The 13,248-nt window shown below is 41.0% G+C and overlaps 1 long non-coding RNA gene across 3 annotated transcripts in view; it reads left to right on the plus strand.

Moving 5' to 3' along the window:
- Window positions 1-122: 122 nt before the first annotated feature.
- The window catches only part of LOC147356790 (uncharacterized), a 64,625-nt gene continuing 51,499 nt past the window's right edge, over window positions 123-13,248 (plus strand). For all 3 annotated transcript variants that reach the window (XR_015143525.1, XR_015143524.1, XR_015143523.1), the window contains exons 1-2: window positions 123-261; window positions 1,504-1,592. This is a non-coding gene — a long non-coding RNA (uncharacterized LOC147356790). The remainder of the gene's footprint in view (window positions 262-1,503; window positions 1,593-13,248) is intronic.

Raw genomic sequence — 13,248 nt, forward strand, 5'->3', positions numbered from 1 at the left:
GGGCCGGGACTGCGCTTCGCAGAGCACAGCTATCCACCGTGTGCCTCGGCACCCTCGGAGGTGCTGGTCACCCAGACCCCGTGGGACGGTGCAGATGCCCTCGGCTTGAGCAACTTCAGTGCTGGGTTACCAAGACACACCAGCTTCCAGGCTGCTGATCTTTCTGGAAAGTTTTTTAACTGTGGAGGAGAAAGGAAACCTTTTAGTTTTAGAAGCTGGAACTGCCTCGAGGGCGAGGCGAAAAGGTGGAGGGGACTGGAGGTAAGAAAGGTTCAGAGACTGAGGGGAGATCAGTTTTACCTTCTGCACAGCCTCTCTCAGCCCCCTAGGCCCTGCCTCTTGAGTTTCCTTTTTTGGACACCTGAAAACCTGAACTGATGTTACCGTTTTCCCCGGCTCCGTCTCCCCGCCTTTGCCAACTGTTTTCACCTGGTGGCTGTATCTGAGGCGGCAGGAGTAGGCAATAATTTCATCATCCCCGTCCTTCTCCACTTAACTCAGCTGTGTGCTGAGTGGCTTCAGTCATGTCCGACTCTGTGGGATCCCATGGGCTGTAGCTCTGTAGGCTCCTCTGTCCATGGGAATCTCCAGGCAAAGATACTGGAGTGGGTTGCCATTTCCTCCTCCGGTGATCTTCCCGACCAAGGGACTGAACTTGTGGCTCTTATGTCTCCTGCACTGGCAGGAGGGTTTTTTTTTTAATCATTCGCGCCACCTGGGAAATCCACTTCACTCAGCGTCACATGCTTTTTTTTAATAGACAAGGAAGGCCGTTCTGTAAAAGGCCAAAATGAGCGCCTTAGACGCGCTAGGCCAGCCTGGAGAAGGAGGAGGGAGCGACTTGAACCCTCAGGCATCTCGCACTTCGCATGAGGTCACCTGGTTTGTCCCTGTCTCCCTCTGGCTGCGCCCCAGCAGTTAACTGGGGACTTTTCGGTTCAGGAGTTCTTGGCAGGGAAGGAGGCTTCTCCTTGTCCCTGATGGAGTGTTTGAATTCACTCAGGCACAGACAGGCGGAGGGGCTTTGCTCCACGATACACCTCCCTGTAGCCTCCTGAGCCATCTCAGGCTCCAGGCGGGTGGCAGCCCCTCTTACCGGCCCCAGCTCATGATTTAAGCATGGCTCAACCCCTGCGTACTCCTGTGTGGCCCACACCAGTGAACAGACATCCTTTCCCCGTATGTACACACATCGTATTGGTTCTGTTTCTCTGGAGAGCCCTGACTAATACAGGCTGCCTCCCACCATGACTGTGGAACTCCTTTCTCTCTAATAAGAGCTCCCTTTGGGAGAGCTCAATAAGAAAAAAGAAAAACCCTCATTAGGACTGTCCACAGGAGCAGTGACTGCATGAACCGTAATTACTGCACCCAAATTATTCTTTTCTGGTTGCAAAGGAAGGAATCTCTAAGGTCCTTATTAAAACGAAGGACACTTCTAAAGAATGGTAAATTGAGAAGGCTTGAGTCTTTTTTTTTTTTTTTTTTCTTTTGCATTGACAGGAACATATAAGGTCCTAAGGGCTTCTGAACCCCAACCAGGTCAGCCCAAAATGGCTTCAGCCAACATGCCCCATGGAAGGGAAGAAGCAGTAAGTAGTAACTCATGTTTATAGAGCACTTTATACTGTACTAAGTGCTTTCATATTTGTTAATGTCTTTGATCTTCATCACCACCTCCTTTAGGTTAAGTATTAGCTCACGTCTTTGGACAAGGACAAGTCAGAAGGTGAGAGGGAAGGTAGGAAAAACATTTGAAAATAACAGGAAGGAGGACCTGCTTGTTGGTTCATTCATGCACTCATTGCACAAATATTTATTGGCTACCACAGTGTGTCAGCTGGGGAGACAACAGTTAATGAGGGCAGTCATGGTCTTAAGTCCTTTATGAGCTTAGAGTCTAGCAAACATTTCTTCACTACCTGCCCCTGGCAAAGCACTATTGGTGAAATCCAAGTGTGCATCAGCCTGCTTACTGGAAGGTTTTCCAGGTCTGAAAGGTACCCTCCAGTGAACTTCCTTGTCCCCTCTAGCGTACCTCCGCCACAGTGATGGTCACTCTGTCTTCTGTTGTGGTTACCTCTTTTATTATCTTTCTCCCCAAGAGCAGGACCATTCTCTGCCCAGCCCAGCACAGTGTCTAGCCCGCAGTTCCTAAGGCATGTTTATCCACTGATGACCTATTGTGAGCCATGCTTGGCAGCAGTAACTGAGGCTGCAGGAAAGGAAGAAACCCAGGTCCTTTCCTCTAGGGATCTGGAGTCTAATGGGGAGAATGACAAATAGAGAAGCAATTATGTTGCTGTGATAAGGTTTGAGGGGAGTGAATAGATGCCTAAGCAGCACAGAGGTCTGCTTGGAACGGTCAGAGTGAGTGAGCAGAAAGTTTCCAGGGGCATGGGGGCGGGGGGAGGCAGAAGGGCATTTGGCACAGAGTGAGTAACATGAGCATAGGGGCACGAGGGACAGACTGCCAGGAGCTGGGCTTGGCTGCAGGGCAGGAGGCTTCTGGTAAGTTGGAGGAAGGTGAGGCTGGGCACCCTGTCAAAGGCCACAGGCTGACAGGCACAGGGACAAATGGTGGGCAGGGGCACTTGGCGCTGGTGGACAGCACTGAATCATTTTTGCCTTTTAACCCTCATGGAAGAAAAAAATAAGCAAACTCAGAAGTTATTTAGCCCAGTTGTCACTGGATGCAGAGGTAATTTACCCAAAGTCACAGAGCTTATGGTAGAGACAGGACACAAGAAATCTCATAGTCTTTGTCACTAACATCCCACATCCTCAGGCAACACCTGCAAAAATCTTTGTATCATTTATAGAAAACTCTCCGGAACTTTCTGGTGTGTCAACAATTTAGTCTGAAATAATTCAGGAAAAAACAATTTTTTTTTGTCCTGTACTTGCAACTCTTCTGGAATTTTGTGATTGTTTTTTCTTAAAAATCCCAACAGAATGGTTAACATATTAGTTTGCTAGGGCTGCAATAACAAAAGACCACAGGCTTAAACAACTTACTCTCCTGAAGACTGGGAGACCAGTATTGAAGTGCTGGAGGGTAGGTTTCTCTGAAGGCCTCTCCCCTTGGCTTGCCAATGCCCGCCCTCTTGCTGTGTCCTCACATGATCTTTTCTCCATGCACACACCTCTCTGGTATTTCTTTGTATGTTCAAATTTCCTCTTCTTTTAAGAACAACAGTCAGATTGGATTAGGACCCATCCCTAATAACCTCATTTTAACTTAGTCACCTCTGTAAAAGCCCTGTGTCCAAATGCAGTCATATTTTGAGGTACTGGGGGTTAGGATTTCAACAAACTTGGGGAAGGAAGACAGAATTCATCCCATAATAGTTAACTTCGTCACTTTCCTAACTCCTCTCGCGCGCGTGCTCGCTTGCACTCACTTGCTCTCTCTTGGGTCTATACCCCCTATTTTCTGGGAATTGGCAGTGAATCTCTAGAACGCTCATCCTATGTCTTCAGCACCCAGGAGATGAGTACTTAGTGACTGAAAATCACACATCATTGGTTTGTCTGTTCTATGTCTTCACTACTGGGCAGTGATTTCTGATGGGCTCTGCAGTGACTGTTTCCCAGAACAGAGCCTTGCACAAAATAGACATATTCTCAGTGGTTAAATGCATTCAATAGTCACATATCACATAGCAGTTAATTTGAAGTTTTTTAAGAAAAGCAGAACAGCAAAAAACTGAATAATATTCTTTTAGATTAGTTAGAAATGTATATTCTATACATAAGAAATATGAACCAATAGAATGAAATCCCAGAGTATAGTTTTTACATGTGCTTGCAATGTGATAAGTCCATGTTCCCTGAAGAATCATAAAAATGCACTAATCGTCCAATATTTAATGTATGAGAAAACTACCTAAATCATGGGGGAATGTTGCTTGATGGGGCACAATCAACTTTTTTATCTCTTATATGTTTCATATTTGTGATTGTAAATGCATGTGCAGCCATGTGAAATCAGTGTAAATATCTGGTTTCTATAGGAGGTTCTGAAAAGGTAGGAAACCTGTCTTACTAGGATATTGCAAAACTCAGCACATTGCTGTGTACAGAGGATTCACATCATGAAATACCTAAGAAACTAGTCTGTGGATGATGCTTGTTATTTTTTACAGGTTTTGCTTAGTAACCCAGTCAGAGTTTCTCATACTCTGTTATTCTAATGACACTCCTTATCAAATGTAAGGAGTAAAATGCCTACAGTAGAACTAAAACAATCAGAGTGGTTAATGAAAGAGAGAGAGGAGAGGAGAGGAAAAGAATAGGAAGGGTGAGTAATTCCTGTTCTCTCATAGTGGGTCATGTTTCTTAACTCAGCTATGAGGAAATCCCAATTCATGCAAAAATAATTCTGTCTTTATTATTCCGTGTCTATGGTGATTTGAGCCCTCCTTTTCTGAAGGGAAAAGAAAAGCATGTGTCTTAACAATACATTCCTCTTGTTCCCACTGAAATGTTACGTTAGTGACTGCATTTGATCTCAATATAACCTGTCTCAGACCCCCTGCTGGGCTCTTACAGACCATTGTTAATGCAGACTCCTTCAGGGGCTGTAATTTGGGATTCAATTTGCCATAAAATTGTCCTGAGTGTCACCTTGGTAATCGAAGATCATGTGACCCGTGAAACACATTGAACTGAAAGATGGCACCTCTTGAAAATTAATGTCAAATTGTTTCCAGTAGTAAAAAGGCCTTAGCCATTTTATGTGAAATGAATGTCGCTTTATTTTAGAGCTGGTAAGGGGTTAAGAGGAGGATGCTCCACCCACATCCCTTGAGCTGGGCCTCCAGGGTCTCAGAGCAGAACCTTCACCATAAATATCTCAAGGCTCAGCACACAGACTGGTCAACCCAGCAGCCCCTCTGGGTTTGATGGTCCTTCTTTTTAACCAAAAATCTGCATGTGGTTTAGTAAAGGGTTTTTATTTTGATTGTACATATAAAGGCAGTTTAAATGTAAAGTCTGGGCAAACAAAAGTCATAAATGGATGTTGGATATTGTCAGAAGCTTTTCCTGCATCTGCTGAGATGTTCATATGGTTTTTTTCGTGTTTGTTTATATGGTACATCACATTGGTTGATTTGTGAAGAATCCTTGTATCCCTGGGATAAATCCCACTTGATCATGGTGTTCAGTTCAGTTCAGTTGCTCAATCATGTCTGACCCTTTGTGACCCCATGGACTGCAGCAGGCCAGGCTTCCCTGTCCATCACCAACTGCTGGAGCTTGCTGAAACTCATGTCCATTGAGTCAGTGATACCATCTAACCCTCTCATCCTCTGTCATCCCCTTATCTGCCTGCCTTCAGTCTTTCCCAGAATCAGGGTCTTTTCCAATGAGTCAGTTCTTACTATCAAGTGGCCAGAATATTGGAGTTTCAGCTTCAGCATCGGTCCTTCCAATGAATATTCAGTACTGATTTCCTTTAGGGTCAACTGGTTAGATCTCCTTGCAGTCCAAGGGACTCTCAAGAGTCTTCTCCAACACCACAGTTCAGAAGCATTAATTCTTTGGTGCTCAGCTTTCTTTATAGTCCAATTCTCACATCCATACATGACTACTAGAAAAACCATAGCTTTGACTAGAGGGGACTTTGTTGGCAACTTAATGTCTCTGCTTTTTAATATGCTGTCTAGGTTGGTCATAACTTTGCTTCCAATGGAGCAAGTGTCTTTTAATTTCATGGCTGCAGTCACCATCTGCAGTGATTTTGGAGGCCCCCCCCCAAATAAAGTCTGTCATGGTTTCCATATTTCCCTATCTGTTTGCCATGAAATGATGGGACCAGATGCCATGATCTTAGTTTTCGAAATGTTGAGTAAAACTCAAAAAAAAAAAAAAAAAAAAGCCAACTTTTTCACTTTCCTCTTTCACTTTCATCAAGAGGCTCTTTAGTTCTTCTTTGCTTTCTGCCATAAGGGTTGTGCCATCTGCATATCTGAGGTTATTGATATTTCTCCCAGCAATCTTGATTCCAGCTTGTGCTTCATCCAGCCCAGCATTTCTCATGATGTACTCTGCATGTAAGTTAAATAAGCAGGGTGACGATGTACAGCCTTGACATACTCTTTTCCCAATTTGGAACCAGTCTGTTGTTCCACGTCTAGTTCTAACTGTTGCTTCTTGACCTGCATACAGATTTCTCAGGAGGCAGGTCAGGTGGTCTGGTATTCCCGTCTCTTTAAGAGTTTTCCACAGTTTGTTGTGATCCACACAGTAAAAGGGTTTGATATATAGTCAGTAAAGCAGAAGTAGATGTTTTTCTGGAACTTTCTTGCTTTTTTGATGATCCAACGGATGTTGGCAATTTGATCTTGGGTTCCTCTGCCCTTTCTAAATCCATCTTGAACATCTTGAAGTTCATGGATCACATACTGTTGAAGCCTGGCTTGAAGAATTTTGAGCATTATTTTGCTAGTGTGTGAGATGAATGCATTGTGCATTAGTTTGAGCATTATTTGGCATTGCTTTTCTTTGGGATTGGAATGAAAACTGACCTTTTCCAGTCCTGTGGCCACTGCTGAGTTTTCCCAATTTGCTGGCATACTGAGTGCATCACTTTAACACCATCATCTTTTAGGATTTGAAGTAGCTCAACTGGAATTCCATCACTTCCACTAGCTTGTACATAGTGATGCTTCCTAAAGCCCACTTGACTTCGCATTCCAGGATGTCTGGCTCTAGGTGAGTGAGCACACCATTGTGGTTATCTGAGTCCTGAAGATCTTTTTTGTATAGTTCTTCCGTGTATTCTTGCCACCTCTTCTTAATATCTTCTGCTTTTGTTCATGAATCATGGATCATGGTGTATGATCCTTTTGTTGTGTTGTTGGATTTTGTTTGCTAGTATTTTCTTGATGACTTTTGCATCTGTGTTCATCAGTGATATTGGCCTGTAATTTTCTTTCTCTGTGATATCTTTGGTTTTTGTATCAGGGTGATAGTGGCCTCGTAGAATGAGCTTGGGAGTATTTCTTCCTCTGCAAGTTTTTGGAAGAGTTTGAGAAGGATGGGTGTTCAGTTCAGTTCAGTCACTCAGTTGTGTCCGACTCTGCAACCCCATGAACTGCAACACGCCAGGCCTCCCTGTCCATCACCAACTCCCGGAGTTCACTCAGACTCATGTCCATCGAGTCGGTGATGCCATCCAGCCATCTCATCCTCTGTCATCCCCTTCTCCTCCTGCCCCCAATCCCTCCCGCATCAGAGTCTTTTCCAATGAGTCAACTCTTCACATCAGGTGGCCAAAGTACTGGAGTTTCAGCTTTAGCATCATTCCTTCCAAAGAATACCCAGGACTGATCTCCTTTAGAATGGACTGGTTGGATCTCCTTGCAGTCCAAAGGACTCTCAAGAGTCTTCTCCAACACCACAGTTCAAAAGCATCAATTCTTTGGCACTCAGCTTTCTTCACAGTCCAACTCTCACATCCATACATAACCACTGGAAAAACCATAGCCTTGACTAGACAGACCTTTGTTGGCAAAGTAATGTCTCTGCTTTTTTTTTTTTTTGTCTCTGCTTTTAAATATGCTGTCCAGGTTGGTCATAATTTTCCTTCCAAGGAGTAAACATCTTTTAATTTCATGGCTGCAATCACCATCTGCAGTGATTTTGGAGCCCCCCAAAATAAAGTCTGACACTATTTCCACTGTTTCCCCATCTATTTCCCATGAAGTGATGGGACCAGATACCATTATCTTAGTTTTCTGAATGTTGAGCTTTAAGCCAACTTTTTCACTCTAGCTCTTTTCAAAATGCTTGATAGAATTCACCTGTGGGAGACTTTTTTTCTTTTTTAATATTTATTTATTTTTAATTGGTTGATTGCTTTACAATAGTTTGATTTCTGTCATACATCAACATGAATTAAACATAGGTGTACATATGCCCCCTTCCTCTGGAATCTCCCTTCCACCTCCTGCCCATTCCCACACCTCTAGGTTATTACAGAGCCCCAGTTTGAATTCCCTGAGTCATACAGCAAATTCCCATGGGCTATCTATTTACCTATGTTTATGTATATCCTTCCATGCTACTCTCTCCTTTTGTCTCACCCTCTTGCTCCTCTCCCCCATCCTTGTCTATAACTCTGTTCTCTATGTTTGTTTCCATTGCTGCTCTGTGAATAGGTTCATCAGGTTCATCTTTCTAGATTCCATTTATACGTGTTAACATACGATATTTGTTTCTCTCTTTATGACTGACTTCACTCTGTATAATAGGCTCTAGGTTCATCCACCTCATTAGAACTGACTCAAGTGTGTTCCTTGTATTGCTGACTAGTATCAAAGAACATCATGAGAAACGCTGGACTGGAAGAAACACAAGCTGGAATCAAGATTGCCGGGAGAAATATCAATAACCTCAGATATGCAGATGACACCACCCTTATGGCAGAAAGTGAAGAGGAACTCAAAAGCCTCTTGATGAAAGTGACAGTGGAGAGTGAAAAAGTTGGCTTAAAGCTCAACATTCAGAAAACAAAGATCATGGCATCTGGTCCCATCACTTCATGGGAAATAGATGGGGAAACAGTGGAAACAGTGGCTGATTTTATTTTTCTGGGCTCCAAAATCACTGCAGATGGTGACTGCAGCCATGAAATTAAAAGACGCTTACTCCTTGGAAGGAAAGTGATGACCAACCTAGAGAGCATATTCAAAAGCAGAGACATTACTTTGCCAACAAAGGTCCGTCTAGTCAAGGCTATGGTTTTTCCTGTGGTAATGTATGGATGTGAGAGTTGGACTATGAAGAAGGCTGAGCGCCGAAGAATTGATGCTTTTGAACTGTGGTGTTGGAGAAGACTCTTGAGAGTCCCTTGGACTGCAAAGAGATCCAACTAGTCCATTCTGAAGGAGATCAGCCCTGGGATTTCTTTGGAAGGAATGATGCTAAAGTTGAAACTCCAGTACCTTGGCCACCTCATGCGAAGAGTTGACTCATTGGAAAAGACTCTAATGCTGGGAGGGATTGGGGGCAGGAGGAGAAGGGGGTGACAGAGGATGAGATGGCTGGATGGCATGACTGACTCGATGGACGTGAGTCTGGGTGAACTCCAGGAGTTGGTGATGGACAGGGAGGCCTGGCGTGCTGCGATTCATGGGGTCGCAAAGAGGTGGACACAACTGAGTGGCTGATCTGATCTGATCCCATTGTATATATGTACCACAGCTTCTTTATCCATTCATCTGTCAATGGACATCTAAGTGCTGCAGTGAGCATTGGGGTATATGTGTGTTTTTCAGTTTTGGTTTCTTCAGGGTGTATGCCTAAAAGTGGTATTGCTGGGTCACATGGTGGTTTTACTCCTGGTTTTTTAAGGAATCTCCATACTCTTTCACAGTGGCTGTATCAATTTACATTCCCACCAGCAGTGCAAGAGGGCTCCCTTTTCTCCACACCCTCTCCAGCACTTGTTGTTTTGTGGATTTTTTTGATGATGGCTATTCTGACTGGTGTGAGGTGATACCTCATTGTAGTTTTGATATGCATTTCTCTAATAATGAGTGATATTGAGCATTTCTTCATGTGTTTCTTAGCCATCTGTATGTCTTCTTTGGAGAAATGTCTGTTTTGGTCTTTGGTCCACTTTTTGATTAGATTGTTTTTCTGTTATTGAGTTGTTTGAGCTGCTTGTATATTTTGGGAATTAATCCTTTGTTAGTTGTTTCATTCGTTATTGTTTTCTCCCATTCTGAGGGTTGTATTTTCAGCTTGTTTTTTAGTTTGTTGTGCAAAAGTTTTAAGTTTAATTAGGCCCCACTTATTTTTTTGTTTCCATTATTCCAGGAGGGAGGTCATTAACGATCTTGCTATGATTTATGTCATACAAAGTTCTGAAAGTTTTCTTCTGAGAGGTTTATAGTTTCTGGTCTTACATTTAAGTCTTTAATCTATTTCAAGTTTATCTTTGTGTATGGTGTTAGGAGATGTTCTAATTTCATTCTTTTACATGTAGTTGTCCAGTTCTTTCAGCAGCACTTATTAAAAAGATTACCTTTTTCCCATTGTATATTCTGGTTTCCTTTGTCACAGATAAGGTGCGCATATGTATGTGGGCTTTCTGTCTTGTTCCATTGGTCTATATTTCTTTCTTTTGTTCCAGTACCATTCTGTCTTGATGACTGTAGCTTTGTTGCATAGTCTGAAATCCAGTAAGTTGATTCTTCCAGCTCCATTCTTTTCTCAAGATTGCTTTGGTTATTTGGCATCGTTGGTGTTTGCATACGAATTCGAGGTTTTTTGTTCTGGTTGTGTGAAAAATGCCATTGTAATTTGATAGGGATTGCATCAAATCTGTAGATGGCTTTTGGTATCTACAAAAATGACCGTGAAAACAGTCATTTTCAGAATATTGATTCTTCCAGCCCAGGGGCATGGAATGTTCTTCCATCTGCTTATGTCGTCTTTGATTTCTTTCATCAGTGTCTTATAGTTTTCTGAATACAACTCTTTTGTCTCCTTAGGTAGGTTTATTCCTAGGTCTTTTGTTTTTTTGTTGCAATGGTAAATGGGATTGATTCCTTAATTTCTCTTTTTGATTTTTCATTGTTAGTGTATAGGGATGCAGGTGATTTCTATGTATTGATTTTGTAATTCACTGGTTAGTTCTAGTAATTTTATGATAGTATCTTTAGGGTTTTCTATGTTCAGTATCATGTCATCTGCAAAGAGTGAGAGTTTTACTTCTTCCTTTCCAATCTGGATTTCTTTTATTTCTTTCTCTTCTCTGATTGCTGTAGCTAGGAATTCCAAGAGTGGGCACCCTTGTCTTGTTCCTGATTGTAGAGGGAATGCTTTGCTTCTCACCATTGAAAGTAATGTTTGCTGTGGGTTTGTTGTATGTGACCTTTATTATGTTAAGATAGGTTCCTTCTATGCCCATTTTTCAAAGAGTTTTTTGTATCATAAATCGGTGCTGAATTTTGTCCAAAGTTTTTTCTGCATGTGTTGAAATTATCCTATGGTTTTTATCTTTCAATTTGTTAATATGAGGTATCACATTGATTGATTTGCATATATTGAAGAATGTGTTGCATCCCTGGGATAAACCTGACTTGATCACGGTGTATAATCTTTTTAATGTCTTGCTGAATTCTGTTTGCTAGAATTTTGTTGAGGATTTTTGCATCTATGTTCATCAGTGATACTGGCCTATAATTTTCTTTTTATGATATCTTTGTCTGGTTTTAGTATCAGGTTGATTGTGGCCTCGTAGAATGAGTTTGGAAGTGTTCTTTCCTCTGCAATTTTTTGAAAGAGTTTCAGAAGGATAGGCATTAACTTTTCTGTATTTGATAGAATTCACCTATAAAGCCATCTAGTCCTGGGCTTTTGTCTTTTTTTCTTGGGAGATTTTTTATCACTGTTATTTCATTGTTTGTAATTGCCTGTTCATAATTTCTATTTCTTCCTGGTTCAGTCTTGGAAGGTTGAACTTTCCTATGAATATGTCCATTTCCTCTAGGTTGTCCATTTTATTATAGTTGTTCATAGTAGTCTCTTCTGAGCATTTGTGTTTCTACATTGTCTACTGTAACCTCTCCTTTTTCATTCCTAATTTTGTTGATTTTTTTCCGCATTTTTCTTGATGAGTCTGGCTAATGGTTTGCCGTTTTGTTTATCTTATCAAAGAACCAGCTTTTAGTTTTATTAACCTTTACTGTACTATTGTTTCCTTCATTTCTTTTTCAGTTATGCTCTGATCTTTATGATTTCTTTCCTTCTACTAACTTTGGGGTTTTTCTGTTCTTTTTCCAGCTGCTTTAGGTGTAGTTAGGTTGTCTATTCAGTGTTTTTCTTGTTTCTTGAGGTAGGATTGTATTGCTATAAACTTCCCTCTTGGAACTGCTTTTGCTGCATCCCATAGGTTTTGGGTCATTGTGTTTTATTTGTCATTTGTTTCTAGCAATCTTTTGAGTTCCATTATTTCTTCAGTAACCTTTTTGTTACTTAGAAATTTATTGTTTAATCTCCATGTGTTTGTGTTTTTTGCAGTTTTTTTTCCCCCTGTAATTGATATCTAGTCTCATAGAATTATGGTCAAAGAAAATGCTTGATACAATTTCAATTTTCTTAAATTTACTGAGGCTTGATTTGCGACCCAAGATATGGTCTGTCCTGGAGGATGTTCCATATGCACTTGAGAAGAAAGTGTATTCTGCATTTGGATGGAAGTCCTCAAGATATCAGATCCATTTGGTCTAGTGTTTCATGTACCATTTGACTTTCTGTTTTGATGATGTGTCCACTGGTGTAAGTGGGGTGTTACTTACTTACAACAATAGTTACCTACTATTGTTGTGTTACTGTCAATTTCCCCTTTTATGTCTGTCTGTGTTTGCCTTATGTACTGAGGTGCTCCTGTGTTGGGTGCATAAATATTTACAATTATTGTCTTCTGGGTTGATCCCTTGTTCGTTATGTAGTATCCTCCCTTATCTCTTACAATATTCTTAGTCTATTTTGTCTGAAACGAGAATCACCACTCTTGCTTTCGTTTGACTTCTATTTGCATGAAATATCTTTTTCCGTCTTTTTACTTTCAGTCTATATGTATCTGTAGGTCTGAAGTGGCTTTCTTGTAGACAACATATATATGGGTCTTGTTTTTTTTTAATCCATTCAGCCAGTATGTCTTTTGATTGGAGTGTTTAATCCGTTTACATTTTTTTATTTTTTTAATATATATTTATTTATTTTAATTGGAGGCTAATTACTTTACAATATTGTATTGGTTTTTCCATTTACATTTAAAGTAATTATTGATATATATGTTTCTATTGCCAAATTCTTAATTGTTTTGGATTTGTTTGTGTAGTCTTTCCTGTCTCTTGTGTTTAATGCCTATATAAGTACCTTTAGTATTTGTTATAAAGCTAGTTTGTTGGGTGCTAAATTCTCTTAACTTTTGCTTATCTGTAAAGCTTTAGATTTCTCCATCAATTTTGAATGAGATCTTTGCTGAGTAGAGTAATCTTGGTTGTAGATTTTTTTTTTCCCCAGTACTTTAAATATATCCTGCCATTTCCTTCTGGTCTGCAGAGTTTCTGCTGAAAGATCAGCTGTTAATTGTATGGATTTTCCTCTTGTATGTTACTTGTTGCTTTTCCGTTGCTGCTTTTAATATTCTTTCTTTGTGTTTAAACTCTGTTAGCTTATTTAGTATGTGTCCCAACGTGTTTCTCCTTGGGTTTATCCTGTATG

The sequence above is a fragment of the Bos grunniens genome, chromosome 16 (genome assembly GCF_055505025.1).
Source record: "Bos grunniens cultivar Pamir isolate PY7600 chromosome 16, Bosgru_T2T1.0, whole genome shotgun sequence".
Classification (NCBI taxonomy): Eukaryota; Metazoa; Chordata; class Mammalia; order Artiodactyla; family Bovidae; genus Bos; species Bos grunniens.